General features: G+C 38.2%; 1 long non-coding RNA gene across 5 annotated transcripts in view; it reads left to right on the top strand.

Annotated features, from left to right (window-relative positions):
• LOC135161579 (uncharacterized) overlaps positions 1 to 19,112 on the top strand; it is a 139,600-nt gene that overhangs the window by 111,102 nt on the left and 9,386 nt on the right. For 2 of the 5 annotated variants that reach the window (XR_010298818.1, XR_010298821.1), the window contains one exon: positions 10,399 to 10,784. The exons of 1 other annotated variant lie outside the window; for it this stretch is intronic. This is a non-coding gene — a long non-coding RNA (uncharacterized LOC135161579). Of the gene's footprint in view, positions 1 to 435; positions 3,646 to 9,024; positions 9,221 to 10,398; positions 10,785 to 19,112 lie in introns of those variants that run through there. 2 more of the 5 variants (XR_010298819.1, XR_010298823.1) reach the window with 2 other exon arrangements.

Here is a 19,112-nt window from a genome sequence, read left to right as displayed (position 1 = left end):
TACTTACATATACCGAGATGGGTCATTTTGACCCCGCACGGAACAAGATTTTCGGTGCTGTTCTGTTGTAACGTGGAAACAAAACTAATAACTAAAAGAACTTCCCTAGTTGGCACTATAAGACAAAATAAGACAGAACTACCTAAACTTGCAAAATCTAAAAAGGATAACATGTCTCGCTTCTCGACAGTACTTCATAAAACAGAAAAATGTACTCTGACCATCTATAAGATAACCCAATAAAAAAGTATTACTGCTTAGTTCAAAACATAAGTCAGTGAAGATTGAAAAGGATGAAAAACGTTTACCTGAAACGATTACATTTTATAACAATACCAAATTTGGCGTAGATGTTTCGGATCAAATGGCCCGCGAAATATACTGTGAAAGCTGGATCCCGAAGATGACCATTACAAATGTTTTACAATATTTCAGATCTTGCCGGGATGAATGCATGGATATTATATAAAGAAACAACAGGAGAAAATATTTCAAGAAAAGGCTTTTTATTCCCATTATCCGAAGAACTTGCAATTAGCTACAAAGAACTAACCGGTAGGTCTACAGATCAAGTGGAAGGAATATCATCATCTATATTGTCACAAAATCAGACACATATTTCGATGAAACGTAAACGAATAACAAACTAATAATAAAACGAACAACATTTGTGGTACATCCCATAAACGAGTCTGTGGTAAATGTTCTGCTAAAATATCTGTAACTTGCAGAAATTTTTTCAACCTTTATGCATAATTATTTAAATAATTACTGCTATTATATTACTATTATTAAATGATTATATTTAAGTTTTGTTCATAAAATTACAAAATATATAAAAACGTAAAAATTACTGTCTTTTCTTATATATCTTTTAGTAATTTAAGGAACAAGTCATTTTGACCCATCCGGTAGAAGTAGGTATACTTCAATCGTCGGTCGTTCTAGCGTTAAATTCGATCCCTTGAAAAATCTCAATCCAAACCCCTTTTCCCAGTCTCCATTTAAAATAATAAATTAAAAAACGAGTCTCCATCATCACCAATTATCAGTTATTATTATCGCATTGATACAATTTCATAAATTTATCCATCAAAAGCACCGCTCATAAACCCTGCCATTTCAACCGAGAATAGCGACGGTAATAATCTTCAAAGTCCTCTTCCATTCACGTTATTAGCCATGATGCATTGGAGAATGGTTTTATAAATGATCGATACGACTTTTAATTGCGCATAAAGACGTCGATCAGGCTGACATAAACGACAATGGTAATATAAATTACCGTTGGTCACAAGTGCACAAGGGCTGATATCAGGATCTGGCATCTATTGCGCACACGAGACCGGAGAGAGGCATGATGAAGATGAGGGCGAAGGAGGAAGAGGACGATCGATAGGATACAAGTTTACAAATTTTTTTTTTTCGCATCCTCAACGGTGATGAGGGGGTTAGTATGAGGTACCTGAGAAGAGGTGGAGGATTCCAGGAACGCCTACGGGGCACTTGACCTCTCTGCCGTTCGTGGTGTGCTGTATACCGAAGAGGTAACCGTGCGATAATCGACCTTCGTAGCGACCTTAGACGACATGAGGACGGGCCCCTCTTCCTCAACGGACGGGCCCCTTATCCTCACCTTGGACATCAAAAATCGAGTATACTAGGATCAAATATAGAATGTACTTAGAATAAGCATTAATTATAGTCATTTTAAGTATAAAATGTACTTAATTCAGGTTTTTTGTTCCCTGTCCAGTCATTTTCTCATTTCCCCCAGCTTCGCGGCGAATTTAGATGACATGGAGACGGCGGCCTCCCCTTCCTTGACATCACCTCGCCCCTTGCTTCACTCATTTTTGCCTTTTTTTTCCCTTCACATCTTCTATCCTGCCGTCTTCTCCTTCTGCCGGTTTTTTTTTGGTCGTCTCGTTTCTTAACCCGGGGGATAAGGCTCCATACAGCGTGAAGGAATTATACGAGTACTTTAAGAGGATTTCAGAGCGAAACGATTCGAAAAGGGGATATGCATCGGTGCAGAGCGAATTCACGGGTCAAATCGGCTAAATCCATTTGTGGGTAATTGTCACATAAAGTGAACTGCGAGTGAATTTTTTTGCGGTGAAATAATAAAAAAATTGCTGATTGACGTGCGGGAAAAATTACAGCAGGAAATGTCACAATCGATTAATTCCGGGAGTTTTTCATCAATTCCGTATCACCGGACGTCGACAATTAATTAACGAAGCATTACATAAAGTCGCCAATCTGCATAATTGAACGGAATCGCGAGGTTGCCAATGAGACGCGGAGTCTATTCACCTGGGAGATGTCTTGGCTGCATTCATCATTTGGACGGAGCTCACCCCTCAACCCCTCCCTCTCCGTGGTACCTCTTCAACTTGGAGAATTATAATGGCCAAGTGGTATTTTAATTGCCTCCACCCATGGTGTGGGTCCCTGTACCAGTGGACCTCTCACGACTCCTTTACCTATGGTTTATAAACCCTCCGGGGTCTCTGTGGGGTCGATTCAACAGATGAGAGAACTCTCCTTTTCTCTCCTCTCTGCGACTCCATGCGGGCCTGGAAATGTTGCTGGGGAGGTTATTGAATACTGTGATTATGTTTCAGCTCTTTAAGCTGAGGCTGATAGGTGTAAGTGATGTTGGGTGGCTGGTTCGTCGAGGTTTTGGTCACTTGTTTCTGCGTACGGAGAAATTTCTTCTAAAAATTATCATAACCTTTTGTAAAAGTGTTTCATGAGTCATCGCTTCTTCATTAATTATGATGATAAATTTTTATTCTGAAAATATTTACCCTCATCAAACTGAAAATTCATGTCGTAAAAGAGTAAATTTCACGATGCACCAGAATAATATTTTTCTAATACAATATTTTTCTAATAAAATACAAATTAGTCATCATAAATAAATTATTATTGAATTTCCAGAAAGAAAGGAAAAAATTATGGCGCATGATACAGTCTAATCGAACGGTGCGACAATGTTCATCGAAAATCTCTCTCCGGATGAATTGTGGGTTTTAAGATTTTTTGATAAATGGGACAATAACTTTTAATATTAACAAAAGACTCTTAGAAATTAAGACAAGGATTTTCTGTCACTTGAGTAAGTTCATTGTATAACGTAGACTTTAGCCTATATGTTTATTTTGTATCTTTTCTAGTTTTTCGTAGCGGTAATAATTTAGCGTGAAGCGTTTATTATAATTGAGTGATAGTTTTATGGCATACATGCCTTTTTGGGGCTTTTGTGTGAGGTCCAGTGAAGACAGTGTGCGGACAGATAAACAATGGATGGTTTGTTCTAGTGCAGTGAAGAGGGAGAAACTATAGATGAGAATAAGTGAGATTTGGAAGAATGGACAATTTAGTTCGTTTTGAGTTTTCGGAGAGAACAGACTTACTTTAATCGCGTCATATTTTTACCTTTTAATCAACATTACTGTACCAAGTTGATATTTTCTTATTATTATAGTTTTTTTTTAAATAGACTTTTTCGCATTTATTTCTTGCCCACCACATTAATCCTACAGAATTGAGCAAAAAGAAAAAGAATATTTTGTTAATTTTTTTTGGAAAACCCATTGAATGGGTTTTCCAAAAAAAGATCCTTCAAATGAATTCTTCGACATCGCAAATCACGCAGCTGATTCATTCCATCTGTCACATTTTTTCACCCCGGCAAATAAAAAATAAAATTGAATGAATTACGTAAAAGATAAAGCTGGGTATCTAAAATGATTCGTATTAGTGCACTTAATAAATTACCTCGAGTACGATCAAAGGATACCCATATGACATGTAATATCATACTTATAAATCTCTTCGATCCTCTCCATACAGCCAGTAATACCAGCATCGAGTAAAACTTTTCTTTATATATAGTTGCAAACGTGTAATTACCGATGGCGTACGTCGGGTGCCCGATTAAGACTCAGGCCGAGCTCGGGCCCGCCGTGGTTAGTTGTTTCAATGGTGAAAAAATAACTGATAGTCTCTGAAATAAGTCGAGAAGGCTAGCCGAGGGCGAAGGCGCCTCTAGAAAATATTTTCTCCTCTTTTCAATCGCTTTTTTCGTTCATTTCATTTTCAATTTTTTTCCCTCCTCCTTTTGCCCCCTCCCCCCCCCTGCGACTTCTTGTTGCTCCTTTTATCCAGTTTCCTTCGCTAGTGCCTCGGGTATATGGCGCTATGTCGTGCGATAAGGGATACTATAAAAGTTAAGGCGGCTGGAAGAGCGGCGTGGTTTCCTCGAAGACTGAGATCCTCGACGTCTGATTTTCTTCACGGAATCCGGCGCACTTGAACGCCTCAATCGTCGGATAGGCGCACTTTAGTTTCTTCATTAAGTACCCGGACTTCTTTTTTTATCACGTTGCGATGTACTTTTTCAACTTGTAAACGAATTTACAGTGTTGAAAAGTCGGTGAAGTGATTAGCGCCAGTCGGGGGAAAAATTTATATCGAGAGGTATATCTCGAATATCTCTCGTATCTCAGGTAAAATATATACACGGCGAGAAATTTCATAAAAAAAACTCTAGTGCAGGTTTTAGAATTAAAAATTGAAATTCAATTGAATAGAATAGAATAGTTTTATTGCCATTGTATGGTTTTACACCTTTTACAGACGAAATTCAATTGAATTATTAACGCGAGGAATAATCTAATTTACACGCAGAAATATTTTTTTTTCATTTTAAGGACTTTTAACCAGTTAAAATTTCCCAATATTTAAAATTAAATAATCTTCTCTTCTGTGGAACAGCAAAAAACTTTCTGCCTTTGTGAAGTACGTGTTTCTGAATTTTGAAACTCTTGAACTAGAAATTCAAATCTGAAATTTCAAACAGCACTCGGATTACTCTTTCCCGTGTAATTTAATTCTCTTGTCTCCGATCATCGCGTCTAGCTAATTGTCTCGACCACGATGAGAGCAATTTCCCATTTTCTCCAAAAATATCGCATCGGAACCGCCAACATGTACATAAAAAAGACATTTGGTCAATTAAAGCTCCGAAGGGAAAATTTTTAACAGCCCTCGAGTTACCGAATCTCGTGGGTCGATTCTCATCACCCACGTGGATCCTCCAGCCGTCACGTCAATTCCAAATGTCTAGAATTTCAAAGGAAGCCCGAGTGGGGCCTCTCGGTCTGTCTATCAATAAGCAGCAGCTGTCTCATTGTCCAATTTTAAAAGTAATCGTGGCAACACGCGAGTCTCAATGTGCAGTGTGCCCTGCACACTGGCTTTTGTCTCTTTCACAATGTGCAGTTTCATTTTTATCGCAGTGAATCGACTCCATGGGTTACCGCCCATCTCGTAGCCCAGCCAGTGCAGGCATAAATGTATTAACGGGGCTGCTCCACTAACATTTAGCCAAAGTCACTTGGTGAGAGTTCAAGAGTCAGATCTACCGAGGGGAAATAAAAGTTCTTTTTCTCTGATGTTTAGATGTTATGAATTGAACATAGAGTTTCTATATCATGTTTACTACACATGTGTTACGTGTGTGAGAGGATTTTTCATAGGGTCGTGACTTTGTGGGTGACCGTGCAAAATTTCACTCACCAGGAAGTGTCACCTGGAACTAAAACTAGTCATTCACTCGTTAATTTATGACTCTTGGTGGTCTTTCATGTTTCACGTGAAATTCACTAGTTCTCTTGGATATTAACACTCGAAATAAATTTCAATTTGGATGAGATAAAAAATACAATGGATTTGATTTAGTGGGTGGCGGTTATTCAACCAACGGCGCTGATTGCCGACCAGGATGCGCACAAGGGGAGAAATTATGGGATAAAAATTACTGGATAATCTTGGTTATCCGAGATGAAAATTATATTCTGGGGGCTTTTATTTCAAATTAAGGAAACATGGGATGCGAGAGATGAATGAGTTATAATATTTATGAAGTATTAGGGAGGATTAGGATAATTATTCTAAAAATAATTTTACACTACAGAAAAAAAACAATTAGTCATCATCATTAATATTTAATCCTGCCATGCGGAGGGAAGATTTTGATGAAAGTTTCTTCATTGAGCAAAAATTATAAATGATAATCAAATTCTATTCTACGGTGGATAAATTTTATTTCCAGTAACTCGGCTTCGCTCCAAAATTACGGAAAAGAACCCGAGCGTTTATTGAGCATTTCTCTCCGGTTGGATATCATTACAGTCGATAATAAAAATTGTATTTTTAATGAGAGAACACACGTGCAAAGAGCCAAACCCGGAAAATCATCGTGGGACCGTGGCACACCCTCGTAAGACACACCGCAAGAAGGCACCATATACGTCCCAATGTTCTTAGTGTTGCATTGCGACGCCAAAGGGATCTCGTGACAAGAGGCAAATTGCGCATTAGCTAAATGTCAGGTCAGGACATTGTTGAATGCGAGGTCAACGAGAGTACAAAATTCAATGGGCAAAAATGGGAGAAAATCCCAGCCGATGTCTCGTGAAATGGAGAAATTTGGCGCCACCATTTCATTTACCCAACAAAACCTGGAATAAATTTCACAAATGACTTAATATCGGGTGGAGAGAGGCCATTACAACGGAACATTCCAGATTTTTTATCTAAAAATTCCGGAAAAAAATTGCCTGAATTATAAACGGTTTATGACCACGTGACTGAGGCATTTAGATCCGTGAACCCCTGTGGTAATTTGTTGACACGGACACTGAATAAAATCACCACTGTGGGACTCACGCGCATGCGCAGCGCTGCCGCGTGACGAGAACATTTAGATTGAATGATTTTTCGTAACTGGAAATAACGACGATTTGCGAAACTCATTTTTACAGATATTTTTTAAATTTAGCGACCATGTGCATGAGGGCAATTTGAGGTGAGAGTGTTATGAGTTTTAAAAATTGCGGGCTATGGGAGTGGGATAATCTATACCCTAGAATGGAATAGGAAGAACCCTAAAACCCGTACTCCACTAATTTTTATACAATTGTTAAACATTTATAATTCTTATTGATTTTCCCTGAAATTAGAACCTTAAAGCTCTTCAAATCTCACGAAAAAAAAAACAAAATTCTCTAATTGCAGAATAATAAAATGATGAAAGTTATAAACGAAATCCCTGAATGAAAGACTCAGAGACAAAGAATTTGAACAGAAATGTTTTTTTACTGGACAAAATTCGAATCTTAAGTCAAAAGAAATGATAATTGTTATTTCTCCAACTCTCCCATAATTTCACACGCAATAGGTAATTTCTTATCCAATTAGTGGTCGTAAAAATCGTGTATTTGCCCTGATGAGGTGCCACTGTACAGCAGCCCGTAAATCAAAAGCTCAAATAAATAAATAAAACCTTCCCCGCTGTTCCTCCACTGCAAAATTCTCACCGCCCTCCCTCCGACCATCTTTCACTTCATCTCTCACCAAAACGATGTACTACTAAGATCTCAGGAAGATTGATCCTCACCTCGTTTAAAACCTTCAGCCTTCTGCATTTGCAAATATAGAAAGTGAACTCAGGTGTAACCCGATATAGGTGATGAAATTCCCATCAGGCATGACTCCGTACCAAAACCCTAATAACCCCCTTTTCCAATCGCTACTTCAATCTCCCATCATCGCTAGTCCATAATTCATTAACGGCCTCCTCAGAACTTGAATTAATTCCTTAAAAAAAAAATGCGTAACGTTGTTTGTCACCGTTCATCGCAGAGTCCAGTAAATTTTCAGATAAACAGGATAATTAAATCATATGGAACAATAAAAAATAAAATATCGAAAGAATTTTCAATAAATACCGTTATTGTTTAAAATGGCTTTAAAAATCAAGAAAAATTCGTACTTTAAGAGGAAATGATGATCAAATGTTAGGTTTCATATGAAATTCAATGTAATCTCACATTGAATATTGATATTGAATATAAACTTTAATGAAATTAAACAAATTTCATCATCATACCACTTAGAACTGGAATTTAGCTGAATTTTCAGTGAAAGCTCATCATTTTTAGATCTCTATGTATATAACTCTCATTCAGTATCACTAACCGAATAATCGTCAGTCCATTATTCATGAAATAATATTTTGTTTCAAACAATATATCAATGCGTAACTCACAGCTTTTATTGAATTCACCATTATTTCTTTTTTTTCTCTTTTTTCTTCTTTCCATAATTGTTATTAAATTTTTCTCTCCGCGCAACGGCACTCAATGCAGTTATAAACCAATGGCCCTCCACCGTACCTATCCGATCAATTATCCAGTATTTCTCACCCCGACTATTAGCGATATCCTAATTGGCTTGCCACTTATGAAGCAGATTCACCGCAACATTATCTTGCGTCACATTGAAAAATTAGAAAGGTGTGCGGATTAAACAGCACATGTGTAACATTCGCTTGCAATTCAACCCTCCAAGTTCCACCTCAAAGACCCGCCGAAGATTTGCAACTCCACTGATATTGCATAACACCCCCACCACTCAATTTGCATCCATGGAATTCCTTAATTACGGGAACTAAACTGAGAGGTACATGAAATAATTAACGAGTAAAATCTCACTAATACGATAGCTCCTCGCCCTCTTCACGTTGAACTACTCGGTCATGTGCTCACGATTTTCGAGCCTCTATTTTCTTCACAATTAAGGATAATCCCAAGCAGCAGCGATTGCGTCAACATTCTGTTGGTCCCGGCTGCAGTGCGAAGGATGAAAAATGTATCAATAAATTTTTTTTTATTCTCTAGAATTAATCCCCATGAATGAGAATTCAGACGCTAATGTAATACTCGCTACTTGTTAAATAGCTGTACGTGTGTACATACGAACAAAAGGTAATGGAGTACAGTGAGACCATAGATGCAATCAGTTACCCCGATTTTTTTTATTTCAATTCACAATTAAGCGTAAATGACGTGAGTGAACACTTGAAATGGGAATGAATATTGCAATTCTCTGTGAAGTTAGTCTACCCCTGTTGCTGGTGCTAAATAAACGTTTTCTCTTTCGTCTTAGATTATGACTGAGAGGGAGACCAAATGATTTTATTCGAGTTTAAGAGGATGTATTATTTTCTGGAGTGGAATGATAATTACAATTTGATTCGAGTGTGGGGCAATTTTTCTTCGAGACTTCGAGTGATTCCAGACAAGGAGTCGCTGGGTTCTGATATTCACAACTGACTGGGGAAATTTAGCTGTGTGTTTGTGAGGTACATTATTGTGGATTTTTATTAATAAATTAATTAATAACTGGTAAAAACCGACGGCAGTGGCCGTGCGGTTGGAGTGCTAGACTAGCAAGCCAACGACCCGGGTTCGATCCCGGGCACCGGCGGTCAAAATTAAAAAAAATTTTATAGCGCTTTAATCTCACGGTTTCACTGTCGAGCGGTAGTCCTGTCAAAAGGACGACTGTACCAGGCAGGTTTTCCCTCGAGTGCGGTTTTTCCCTCTCTTTCGGCAAATGCGGTACAGGGGGCGGGGGGAAAGATGAAGAGGGGCTGGACAGGGAAGTTTAAGGGGTTATTCTCATGTGAGCACTTCAAAAAATCGATTTTTTTTTTTTTTGATATTTTGACAGTAAAACCTATTGAAAACATGCTGTGAAAAATTCAGACCGAAATTCATAGTATTTGATAAGTTACAGCTCATAGTCGCCGACGTATCGTAAGCGATTGTCTACCAGGCTTTCAACTTTAAACGCGTTTTTCTCGAATCATCATTTTCTGAAACGGTCAAGGTCCTACAAGAAAAAGTATTCAACCGATTGCTTTAAAATTTACATATGTTCTTCTACTCATTTATAGTTATCGTCCCTACCACAATTGTTTATTTTCGACAATATCTTCATATTTTTTTTAAACGATTTGTAACGAAAAAGAAGGAGATTTTCGTGATTTTTTTTTTGAAGTTCGATATTTTTTTTTGTTTTTAATGAAATTGATTATATTTGGTAGGGACGATAGCCACAGATCTACTGAATAATAATCTATTCGATTTTTTTATGTCAGACAACATGAACAGCCGTTATCACCTTGACCAGTGAACTACCTTTTTTTATTGGGGACTACTTTGACTTAAAAAAAATATATGTTAAAAATGTAAAAAACGAAAAAAAAAAATTTTTTCGTATATTTCAAAATGCAAATAAAAATATATTAAAAAATCAACATGATTGAAGTTTGTTGTCGCATAAAAAAAAAATTCCGAAAAAGTGGTCAAATATAGGCGTTCACATGAGAATAACCCCTTAAGAGAGGCGGGAGAGGATGTAAAACAAAGTAAAAACGTTTGTAACATCAAAGAAATGAACAATTTAAAAAAAAAAAAAAAAATTTAATAACTGGTGAATGTTCAAAATATTTCAAATTTTTACAATTTTTTACAGGAGAAGAGAAATGTTCAGCAGAAGTTACGGAGCTTCTCTAATGCCGATCTCCAAGTCTCAACCACCATCGGGAATCAATCGCTCAAATTGATTCCTCTACATCACGACTTGCTATCCTAAAAACATGTTTGAAAGAAATCGAATGCTTGTTGAAAAATCTAGATATTAAGAGCTGCTTCAATATTTATAGTGGTCAGTACCGTACTGCGGTCAGCTCTTTACCAATCGATGTAGGACTCGGAACAACTGTTAGAACTCATGCTGCTCTTCATAATAACCCAAACCCCATCATAGATAATTATTCTCCAGAAACTATAGCAATATACACAGACGGCAGTAGGACGATGGGTGGTACCTCTGTTGGTGCAGCTTTTCATAGCCCTCAGGTGAATGTTCAAAAATATTTTTCAATTAACCCCAGAGCTTCGATATTTACAGCGGAATGTTTAGCAATTAGTCCGTGCATAGGCATTTGAACAAAAATTTTATGTCGATAAGCGACCCTTTAAGCGCTCTACAATCCCTTTTTCAGCCATCCACAAGCATTAAATCAAACAAGTTCATAATAGGTGTAGGATCAGGGTACAGGGGGCAGCAATAATTTTAATTAAACTTAAAATATTTATTGATAATGAAAAATACATAGGGTATAATAAAGATCCACGATCTTAACTGTTCCACTTTCATCCTTAGACTGACCCATACCTCGTCCTCTCACACCATCCATACACAATTGTTTATTATATTTCTTTTTCTCACTCTGTCATACTGTTTCTTTCTCAAACTCATTCCACTCATACGACACACATAAATACACAAAGACATACCACACACGTCGCACTCATTCCCAAAAATTATTTCCCTTGTTCCGCTCAATCTAACAATGGTTCTTTCTTCTATCACGCAACAGGCATTCGACACATTCTTATAAACATTCAAATCTTTGTAAATCGTTGAAATATTAGAGTCTAGGTTTATACATTCTGGCGACATACTTTCATCTCACTCATACCCACATTTGTCCTTCTCTCATTTCACACAAAAAATCAGTCATCCTACATAGACGTCAAAATAAAATACGAACAAATCGTACAGCACCATAATCACGCTCTAAAATTAGTCTGGGTTCCTTCACATTTGGGGGTGGAAGGTAATGAAGCAACTGATCGTCTGGCGAGGGATGCCACCACTCGCGACAGTGATGAAGCTTATCAACTCCCTTTCACGGATTTCCGAGAGGAGTTCAAGCAAGAATCTTTTGACAAAACTTGTGGCCTGCCTCTTGAACTTGGACAAACCAAAGGAACGACGTATTTTAAACATTACCACACAAGAAAAAGAAAACCCTGGTTTAAAGGGAAAAAGTTGAGTCGTAAGGTCATATCGTGGGTAAATAGAGCCAGGGCCAACCATCACAGTCTAGCAGAATCACTGGTGCAAGTTGGGATGATCAAGCTCGTCAAGCTGTAAATGTGGACACGAGGGAGCGAATATCGAACACGTCCTGTGGGAGTGTTCGTTGTATAATGGAGCTAGACAGATAATGATTAAAAAATAATGCGACCAAAAATTCTTTCCACCGTACTATTCTCGGGAATTTTTGGCCAGACCAGAGAAAAAATCCATTGTGATCATTAGTGAATTTCTAGAAAAATGTTCGATACGAATTTAAGATTAATGTAACCGCCTTGTATTCTACCATTTGTATGCAAATTAAACCCATCAGGTTTAAAAGAGGTTAATAAAAAAAAAAGTTACGGAGCTTTTCCGTAATTTCGGAACGAAATGTTGTGGAATTTTTTTCGCAACGTTCCACAATTTTTGAAAGAGTTTATAAAAATATTTTCAAAAAATATTCCAAAGACAGACATTTTTTCATGCGATTAGCGACTCCAGGTGGGTAGTTATCGTCTTTTAATTCACAAATAGCCACTGAGATTGTGCTGTAAATCGTTGGGGTACCTATTCACTCCTTCCCTCCCCCATTTTCCCGATAGTTGTTATAAAAGTATTACCCCGGTGGTGTAATTAACGCACAGATCGGTACAGAGACGAGACGACGTTGGAGTGTCTGGAAAAATTCGTCGATGCCACAAGGCGATATAAGTGCCAAGGAGAACTCCAGGGGTGTATATATACGTGTTTCTTATGGGTATGGATGTGGACACTGGAGCTTTACGGCCGATGCGATATACCCGTGGTGAGGCTGCGGGCGAATACTTCAGAAACTGAAGAAAAAGAATAAAAAAAAAAATCCCAGGAAAAATCACAACGAATTTTTTTATTTCCAGTGAGACATCGAGGGTGGGTTTTACCATCGTGTGTTACTTGAGAGTCTCAGACAGGTGTATCTAAATCTTGTCAGCACATACGTTGGCAACATTATTCTTCAGAACAGTGGATAGAAAATCCATGGTTTTGTTGCATCGCATTTTGGTGTCCAACAGGTCTGGGTGTCTAGTTACATAGGGAATGATCTTTTTTATTTTTTCTCCTGGGAGTGGAGAGGAGAGAGACAGGTGGTTCGTGCACATGCCTCCAGTCCAGATGCACGAACGTCTGGGTCTTCACCTGCTGCAAAAAATTATTCCACCTCTCTGGATAACAGTTTTGTTATATCACAGATCATTTCTTAACAAAAAATTTATCAACCGTCTGCTGAAGATTTTCCAGGAATGTTTAGAAGAGTTACCGAAAGATGGAAAGATCTTTCAGAGGCATCAGATTCCGTCTGATCAATTGAACCAGACCACCACCATCTCAAGTTTCAATCAAACCTACTGCTCACCTGACGTTTCCCTCCCGGATAATTAAAAGCTCATGATTTCCTCGGCATTTCCCGGAGTCTTCCCACCGCTTCATTCACTCTGGTACTCACCTGTGAATTAACCCAGGGATTACCCACCGGGTCCACTGTACTGATGAATTACAGATGTGCAGCAGATGGTGAAGGCCCATTCGGTGGACACGCGCCACTAACTTCATGAGTAGTGCAATCAACATAATCGTCCAGTTGCCAGCAAGGTGATTCTCCTGAATGTTAGTGAGGGGTAGAAATCACGGGAAATGTTGGATGAAAGGTTGGATCGCCTTCCACTCAGGTTCATACCACTAATACCCCATGATGAGATTATCATTTTCGTTGATTCAACTTCCTCGATATTCGGTATGACTCGTGAATGATGGGTCGATACTTATCTAACTGTAAAAACCTGGCAAATCAGTGACTCGAGTTTCGGATAAATATAGCAGTGTGAAGATACGATAGCTGTACCTAGGTGGAATTCGTTGATGGAATGGAGAACAATTGGGTCATGTGTATCGCAATCGGTATACTGGTATCGCGGAAATATATGGGGAACAGATGGGGACGTGGCGATCGGTTGGATAAATCGGTTTGGATCGATAGGGGCTTAAACGTGGGGTCCATAACGGCATAAACTCGACCGTGAGAACATTTCGAGCCAAGTCAAGTATCCTCCGAGACATAACCATATACATGGGGGTCTGATACGTGCAATTGTGGCACTACTTGTGTGTATGATGGTACAAGTTCATGTACACGCCTGCATTAGCCCATTTTACGGACGATACAGGGAGGATGAGAGGGGGGGGTGGAAGATGAACCAGTGGGTTATCGGTCATCAGGGGGCCCCAGGGCCAATCTTCAGCACATTTATTATTTTCTCTGAACTGGGTAATTGCTTGGTGCCAACTTAATTAACACCGTTTTACCGAGTGAATTATTGGGCAGTTCAATATTGCTATTTAGGTAAATGCACTGCGGGAAAACTGTTTCCTTATGATGACGCACAATTACCCCCGGATTTTGCCGATAAATTAAAATAATTTGTTGGGAAAATTCGGGAGATATTTTAATCGATGTGGGCGATATTTATTTGAACAAAGTCAGGTCCTTTGGGGTTTACCTTTCAATATTGAAGAAAATAATGAAAACAGGGAGAACAATATTCACTAAAAATGACATATAAAAATTCAATAAAAAATAAACTAAACAATGGACAACAAAAAATTGAACTCAATGTAATTGAATGATTAGTATATTAGGGAGCGAATTTTTAAAAATCTGGTGTGAAAGATTCGATAAAAAAAAATTCTGTAAATTAAAGAAAAATCTCTAGTGACTTAATTGATATAATAATCCGTTTTGTTTTACCAACAAAAATGACGAAATAATTTAACCCTCAGTATATTTCTCCGCGTTGAAAGGAATAACATACACGAATCATAATAAAGCTCAACATGTCAGACGAATGAAGATAAAACATCTCCGTCTTCACGAATTCAGAAAAACATGTGAAAAAGTCACCGTAAAGTCAACATCACAGTGCCGGTCGGAGCAATGAAAATTTTATATGGCAATATGGGCAATCATCACGCGCGAGCAACAACGCCGAGAACATGAAGAAGGGACTCCAAAGGGCATCTCTTTTTTCAAACCTTCCCCCTCCCCCTACCCTCTCCACCCCGCCATTTGGCGTTTCTTCTAGGGGTTAAATATAGACTTTACCATTCTGAGTTTATCTTTATTGAGGTTTATGCCCCCGCACAATGTGCCGCTTTACGATCTCTGTCGTTATTCGTCAAGTCGTCTTCTCTCGGCCTTCCGCGAAAACGTGCGAATTGTAATTACACAGTGAACTGTTTTATGATGGATTTGCCGGTCTGATAATGGGATGTTAGAAAAAAAATACATTCTCCCGCGATAGTAGATTTTAATTGTGCAAAAACTTTGTCCCTCTAATGAAAAGTACATCGAGGGTTTTTTTTATTATTTTTATTTGAAGGAAATTAAGAATTTCTAAGTGCACGCGGAGGAAAAAGTTTCTGAAGAATTATGGAGAGAAAAAAGATTGAGTTTCATTGATATTTTATTGATTTTTCTTCATTCAAGGATTTCGATTTGATAATAGTGAAAAGAGTAAAAACAATGCGATCATATTACAGACCTATATAAGTTTATATTTATTATACTATGAAGTCATTATGTCTTGGAGAGGCCGTCTGTGTGGTCTTACGACGAGAACTCTAATGAATGTTCATTAAATAATATAGACAAATCTCGGTTTATGGAAAGAAAGAAATCATGATGCCGATGCTTTGGTTTTTTGAGACTTCGAGATCGTTTCTTAGTTCGAGGACTGCTCTCGAAGTGTGAACACATCTTAGGAAAATAGAATTCCATTGCTCTTACTTAAACGTCTATTCATTTATTAACCTGGTTTCCAATTAAAATCTGTTGGAAATGGCATAATGATTCAATAATCAAACGTGTGAATCGCGTTTTATCTCTTTTATTTTATACGCTGGAAAGGCACGACCGCTCTGCTTCGTTTCCTTAAACGAACTAACTAATAGACTAAAGGAATACAAAACCCTGGACCTGATGTCTCTCATCAACAATGGTCCCACTCATGCACCTCTGTATACATTCAGGAAAACAGAGCATACACATCACCCTCACACTTCCTAGAATTATTTCTCATAAAAATGTTTTCCACTCTCAAGTGGCAACACCAGAATAAAATACTTATCATACACAGATTCATTCATTCCATTCGAAAATTAATTTTTGACAAACATTCAAAATATAAACTCTAATAAAAAATGATAGATAATGTTCTTGAAAATTGAAAGAAACGTATGGATCTGAAAAAAATTGGAAAATTTGTCATTCGCCATGATCAACGTTTTTACAAATAATCTATCAACAATTAATATGAATGAATGTAAATACACGACAAATTTTGACTTGTTTTTGAATCTCACTGCCGAATTTCCAGCGCTATCAGATCATCTTCTCCAGAATTCGTCTTCTGATCTTCTATAACTCACCAAATGCTTCTCTGAAGGATATTCCAAATTATTCTTATTGGATTATGGATAGGGATTGTCTCAATAATATAAAAACGACTCAACTATCAACTTTAATTCTTTATTATCGCACGCAGAAGGTATATCTTTCTGCTATGATGTCTCCAGATCAACTGACTCTCAGTGACCAAAGATTTCACACTCCAGACCCATTCAACAAAAGGCCCTATTTCATTCCTTCCTTTCTGTTTCTTCTCTGATTCTACTTATTAAAACCATTCTAAACATTTCGGTACTGTTCGGCGAAGAACCATAAAAACTATAACATACTGAGATGGACTGAAAACAGCTATAGACAGACGATTCATTTTTGTCCAGACATATCAAGCCCTCTCACTAACTCTCTGAATGATATTCCAAAGACAGATATTTTTTCCGAAGAGAGAATCTCCCTCCCTCAACCCACGTTTATATAATAACTAAACTAGCATCTGCACTCGCGAATCCCGAGACAATCAAGTTATTTCAGTCACTTGGCTCTGGAGTCCCTGACCTTCGCCAAATAACGCGGTGGCAAAGAGTAATGCAGAGGATGTTCACAGGGCGATGCGGGACGAAGGGTGAAAGGAGGAATCTCCCCCACGATAGACTGCGAGAAGCATAAAGCATCTGAAGACGGTGACTCTGGGTGTGCGTTCCACCTCTGAGACGCTAAGTGACGCGACGAGTGACGTTTCATTAACACTCGGGCCACATCGTAGTTTGTGATTTCACTGTTTGTGTGTTAGTATCCATCAGTCCGAGTAAAACCATACGATCCATCGCACTGAGACGACTTTAGATTGGATGGGAATGCAATTGCGGGGTAAGGGGAGGACATACACGAAGATTTCATATAACACATATGTAAGTTGACTGGACAGGGAAAGGACGTGCTCAATGAGCGAAGAATGATGTGAACACACACATAGTGAGGCCAATGGCACCGTATCGTGGGAAGTTTATTTTGTTAATTCAATTCGCATTCAATTAAGGTGACTTTTTTTTATTGTTTTGCAAATGTCCTTCATAACATACCAATTGACTCCTGTCCTTTATCGTACTGTTTCATTAGTTGTTTTTACAGTTATATATGTATATTTTTATTTAACCAATGGCAATGACACATCACCAACCGAGCGGAATGACACGCGTGCCTCCTATCGGAACGAATCTATTAAATCAGCAACAAGTGAATAGGAGAAGAAGGGAACCATCTTCGTGTCTAACGTTCAACAGGCCATTTACCCATTCAATGTCGTAAGTTATCGTCGATGACAGCCAGCTCGCATAGAAGTGTCCCTTCTGGATGTCGATATACCCTCTACCTCTGCACTAGGTTTTATTCTCGGGGATTTGTGATTTTTTTGTCAACGGTTACAGGACCTGGTTCTGCCTTTTCCACTTCACTTCGCGGTGTGTCTCACCCGGGATTGAGGGCTCGGACTGGGGGAGGACAGATGGATGCGCGTTAATGAGTGGAAAGACCACCCGTCAGGGTTTTTTAATCAAAGAAACAGTCGAGTTACTGGTGGGGAATTTAATTCACTAATTAAATATAGGGAGAAGCCCTTCGGGATGGAAGGGCCGAGGATTTTTCTGAGAGTTTTTTACTGAATTACCTTTCACTTCATTTTATTCACTGGAATTTCCCCCATTTTCCCTTAACAATTTTGTTATCTATCTTGTTCCTTCTTTTCAGTCATGCATTTCAGTTTCACCTTAAGGGGGGAGCCTGCTTTAGAGGCTTCAAAAAATCGATTTTTTTTGTGTAAATCACTTCCTAAACTATCCAAGAATATGTCTCCAAAATTTCAGAACAAAATTCGGATTATTTCCGGAGATACAGACGAAATAGTGAGCAAGCGTCGAGCAGGTATACGAGCATCACGAAAACATTGACACGCGATTTCTCGGATTTCCATTTTCATGATTTTTTCAAATTGGCGGGTAAGATAGGAAACCAAGTAAACATCCTATTGAAACGAATCAAAATGCGTTGTATTCGGAATTAAATTCTCTTCTACGTGAACCTAACATATCTTAAGAAAGTTAACATTAATCCGGTTTTTAAACGATTTAAAGTAAATTTTTTTTTTTAATGCATTTTTTTCAATCTGCGAAAAATTGTTGAATTTTTCATTTTTTGTTGAATTTTCGTGGGCCACCTACGAATTACACTATTGACAATTAAAAATTTCTTTTGTTTTTTTGTTTCACATGAAAATTGCGACCTGCATCCAGCCCACCACACAGAAATTGCACACTCGAGGCGCCTCCGTAAATTTCTTCAAACATGAAAAATATCTAATGTATAACAACAAAAAAATGTGAGAAGACTCTGGAAATATATAAGAATAAATCCTAAAAGTTTCATTTCAATCAGACATTTCTTTCCTTTCCAAAAAAATCCTTGAAAATATAAATTTTTTGAAGCCTCTAAAGCAGGCTCCCCCTTAAGCTCCCCACCCACCCCCTTTTTTGTGTTGAGATTTTGCCCAAAATGATCATTATATTCCCGAGAAGTTTCAAAAATCCTTCAATGATCCTTCTGGCGCTCCGATGGGCAAAAATTTTTCCTCTTCGTTAATAAAAAATATCCTGAGAATTCTGAAACGCGGAACCGCCTGTTCGCCCTCTCGACCTTGGATTCGTCTCTCCCCCTATTGCCTATCATAAGATATTCAAATGCCAATAGTCTTGTGCGCGGAAAGCGCCCGTAACCGATTCGTATAAAATTTGCATGGCATTCTGCACGGATCGGAGTACAAGGGGGTTGGCGGACGGTGAAGGGGGTGTACTTCTCTCTTTATAAAAGTCTCGGCATTTGCAGAGTGTAT

This window comes from Diachasmimorpha longicaudata, chromosome 4 (genome assembly GCF_034640455.1).
Source record: "Diachasmimorpha longicaudata isolate KC_UGA_2023 chromosome 4, iyDiaLong2, whole genome shotgun sequence".
Lineage (NCBI taxonomy): Eukaryota > Metazoa > Arthropoda > Insecta > Hymenoptera > Braconidae > Diachasmimorpha > Diachasmimorpha longicaudata.
Note: the sequence above shows the minus strand (reverse complement) of the source record. Positions and strands in the feature narration are given on the sequence as shown.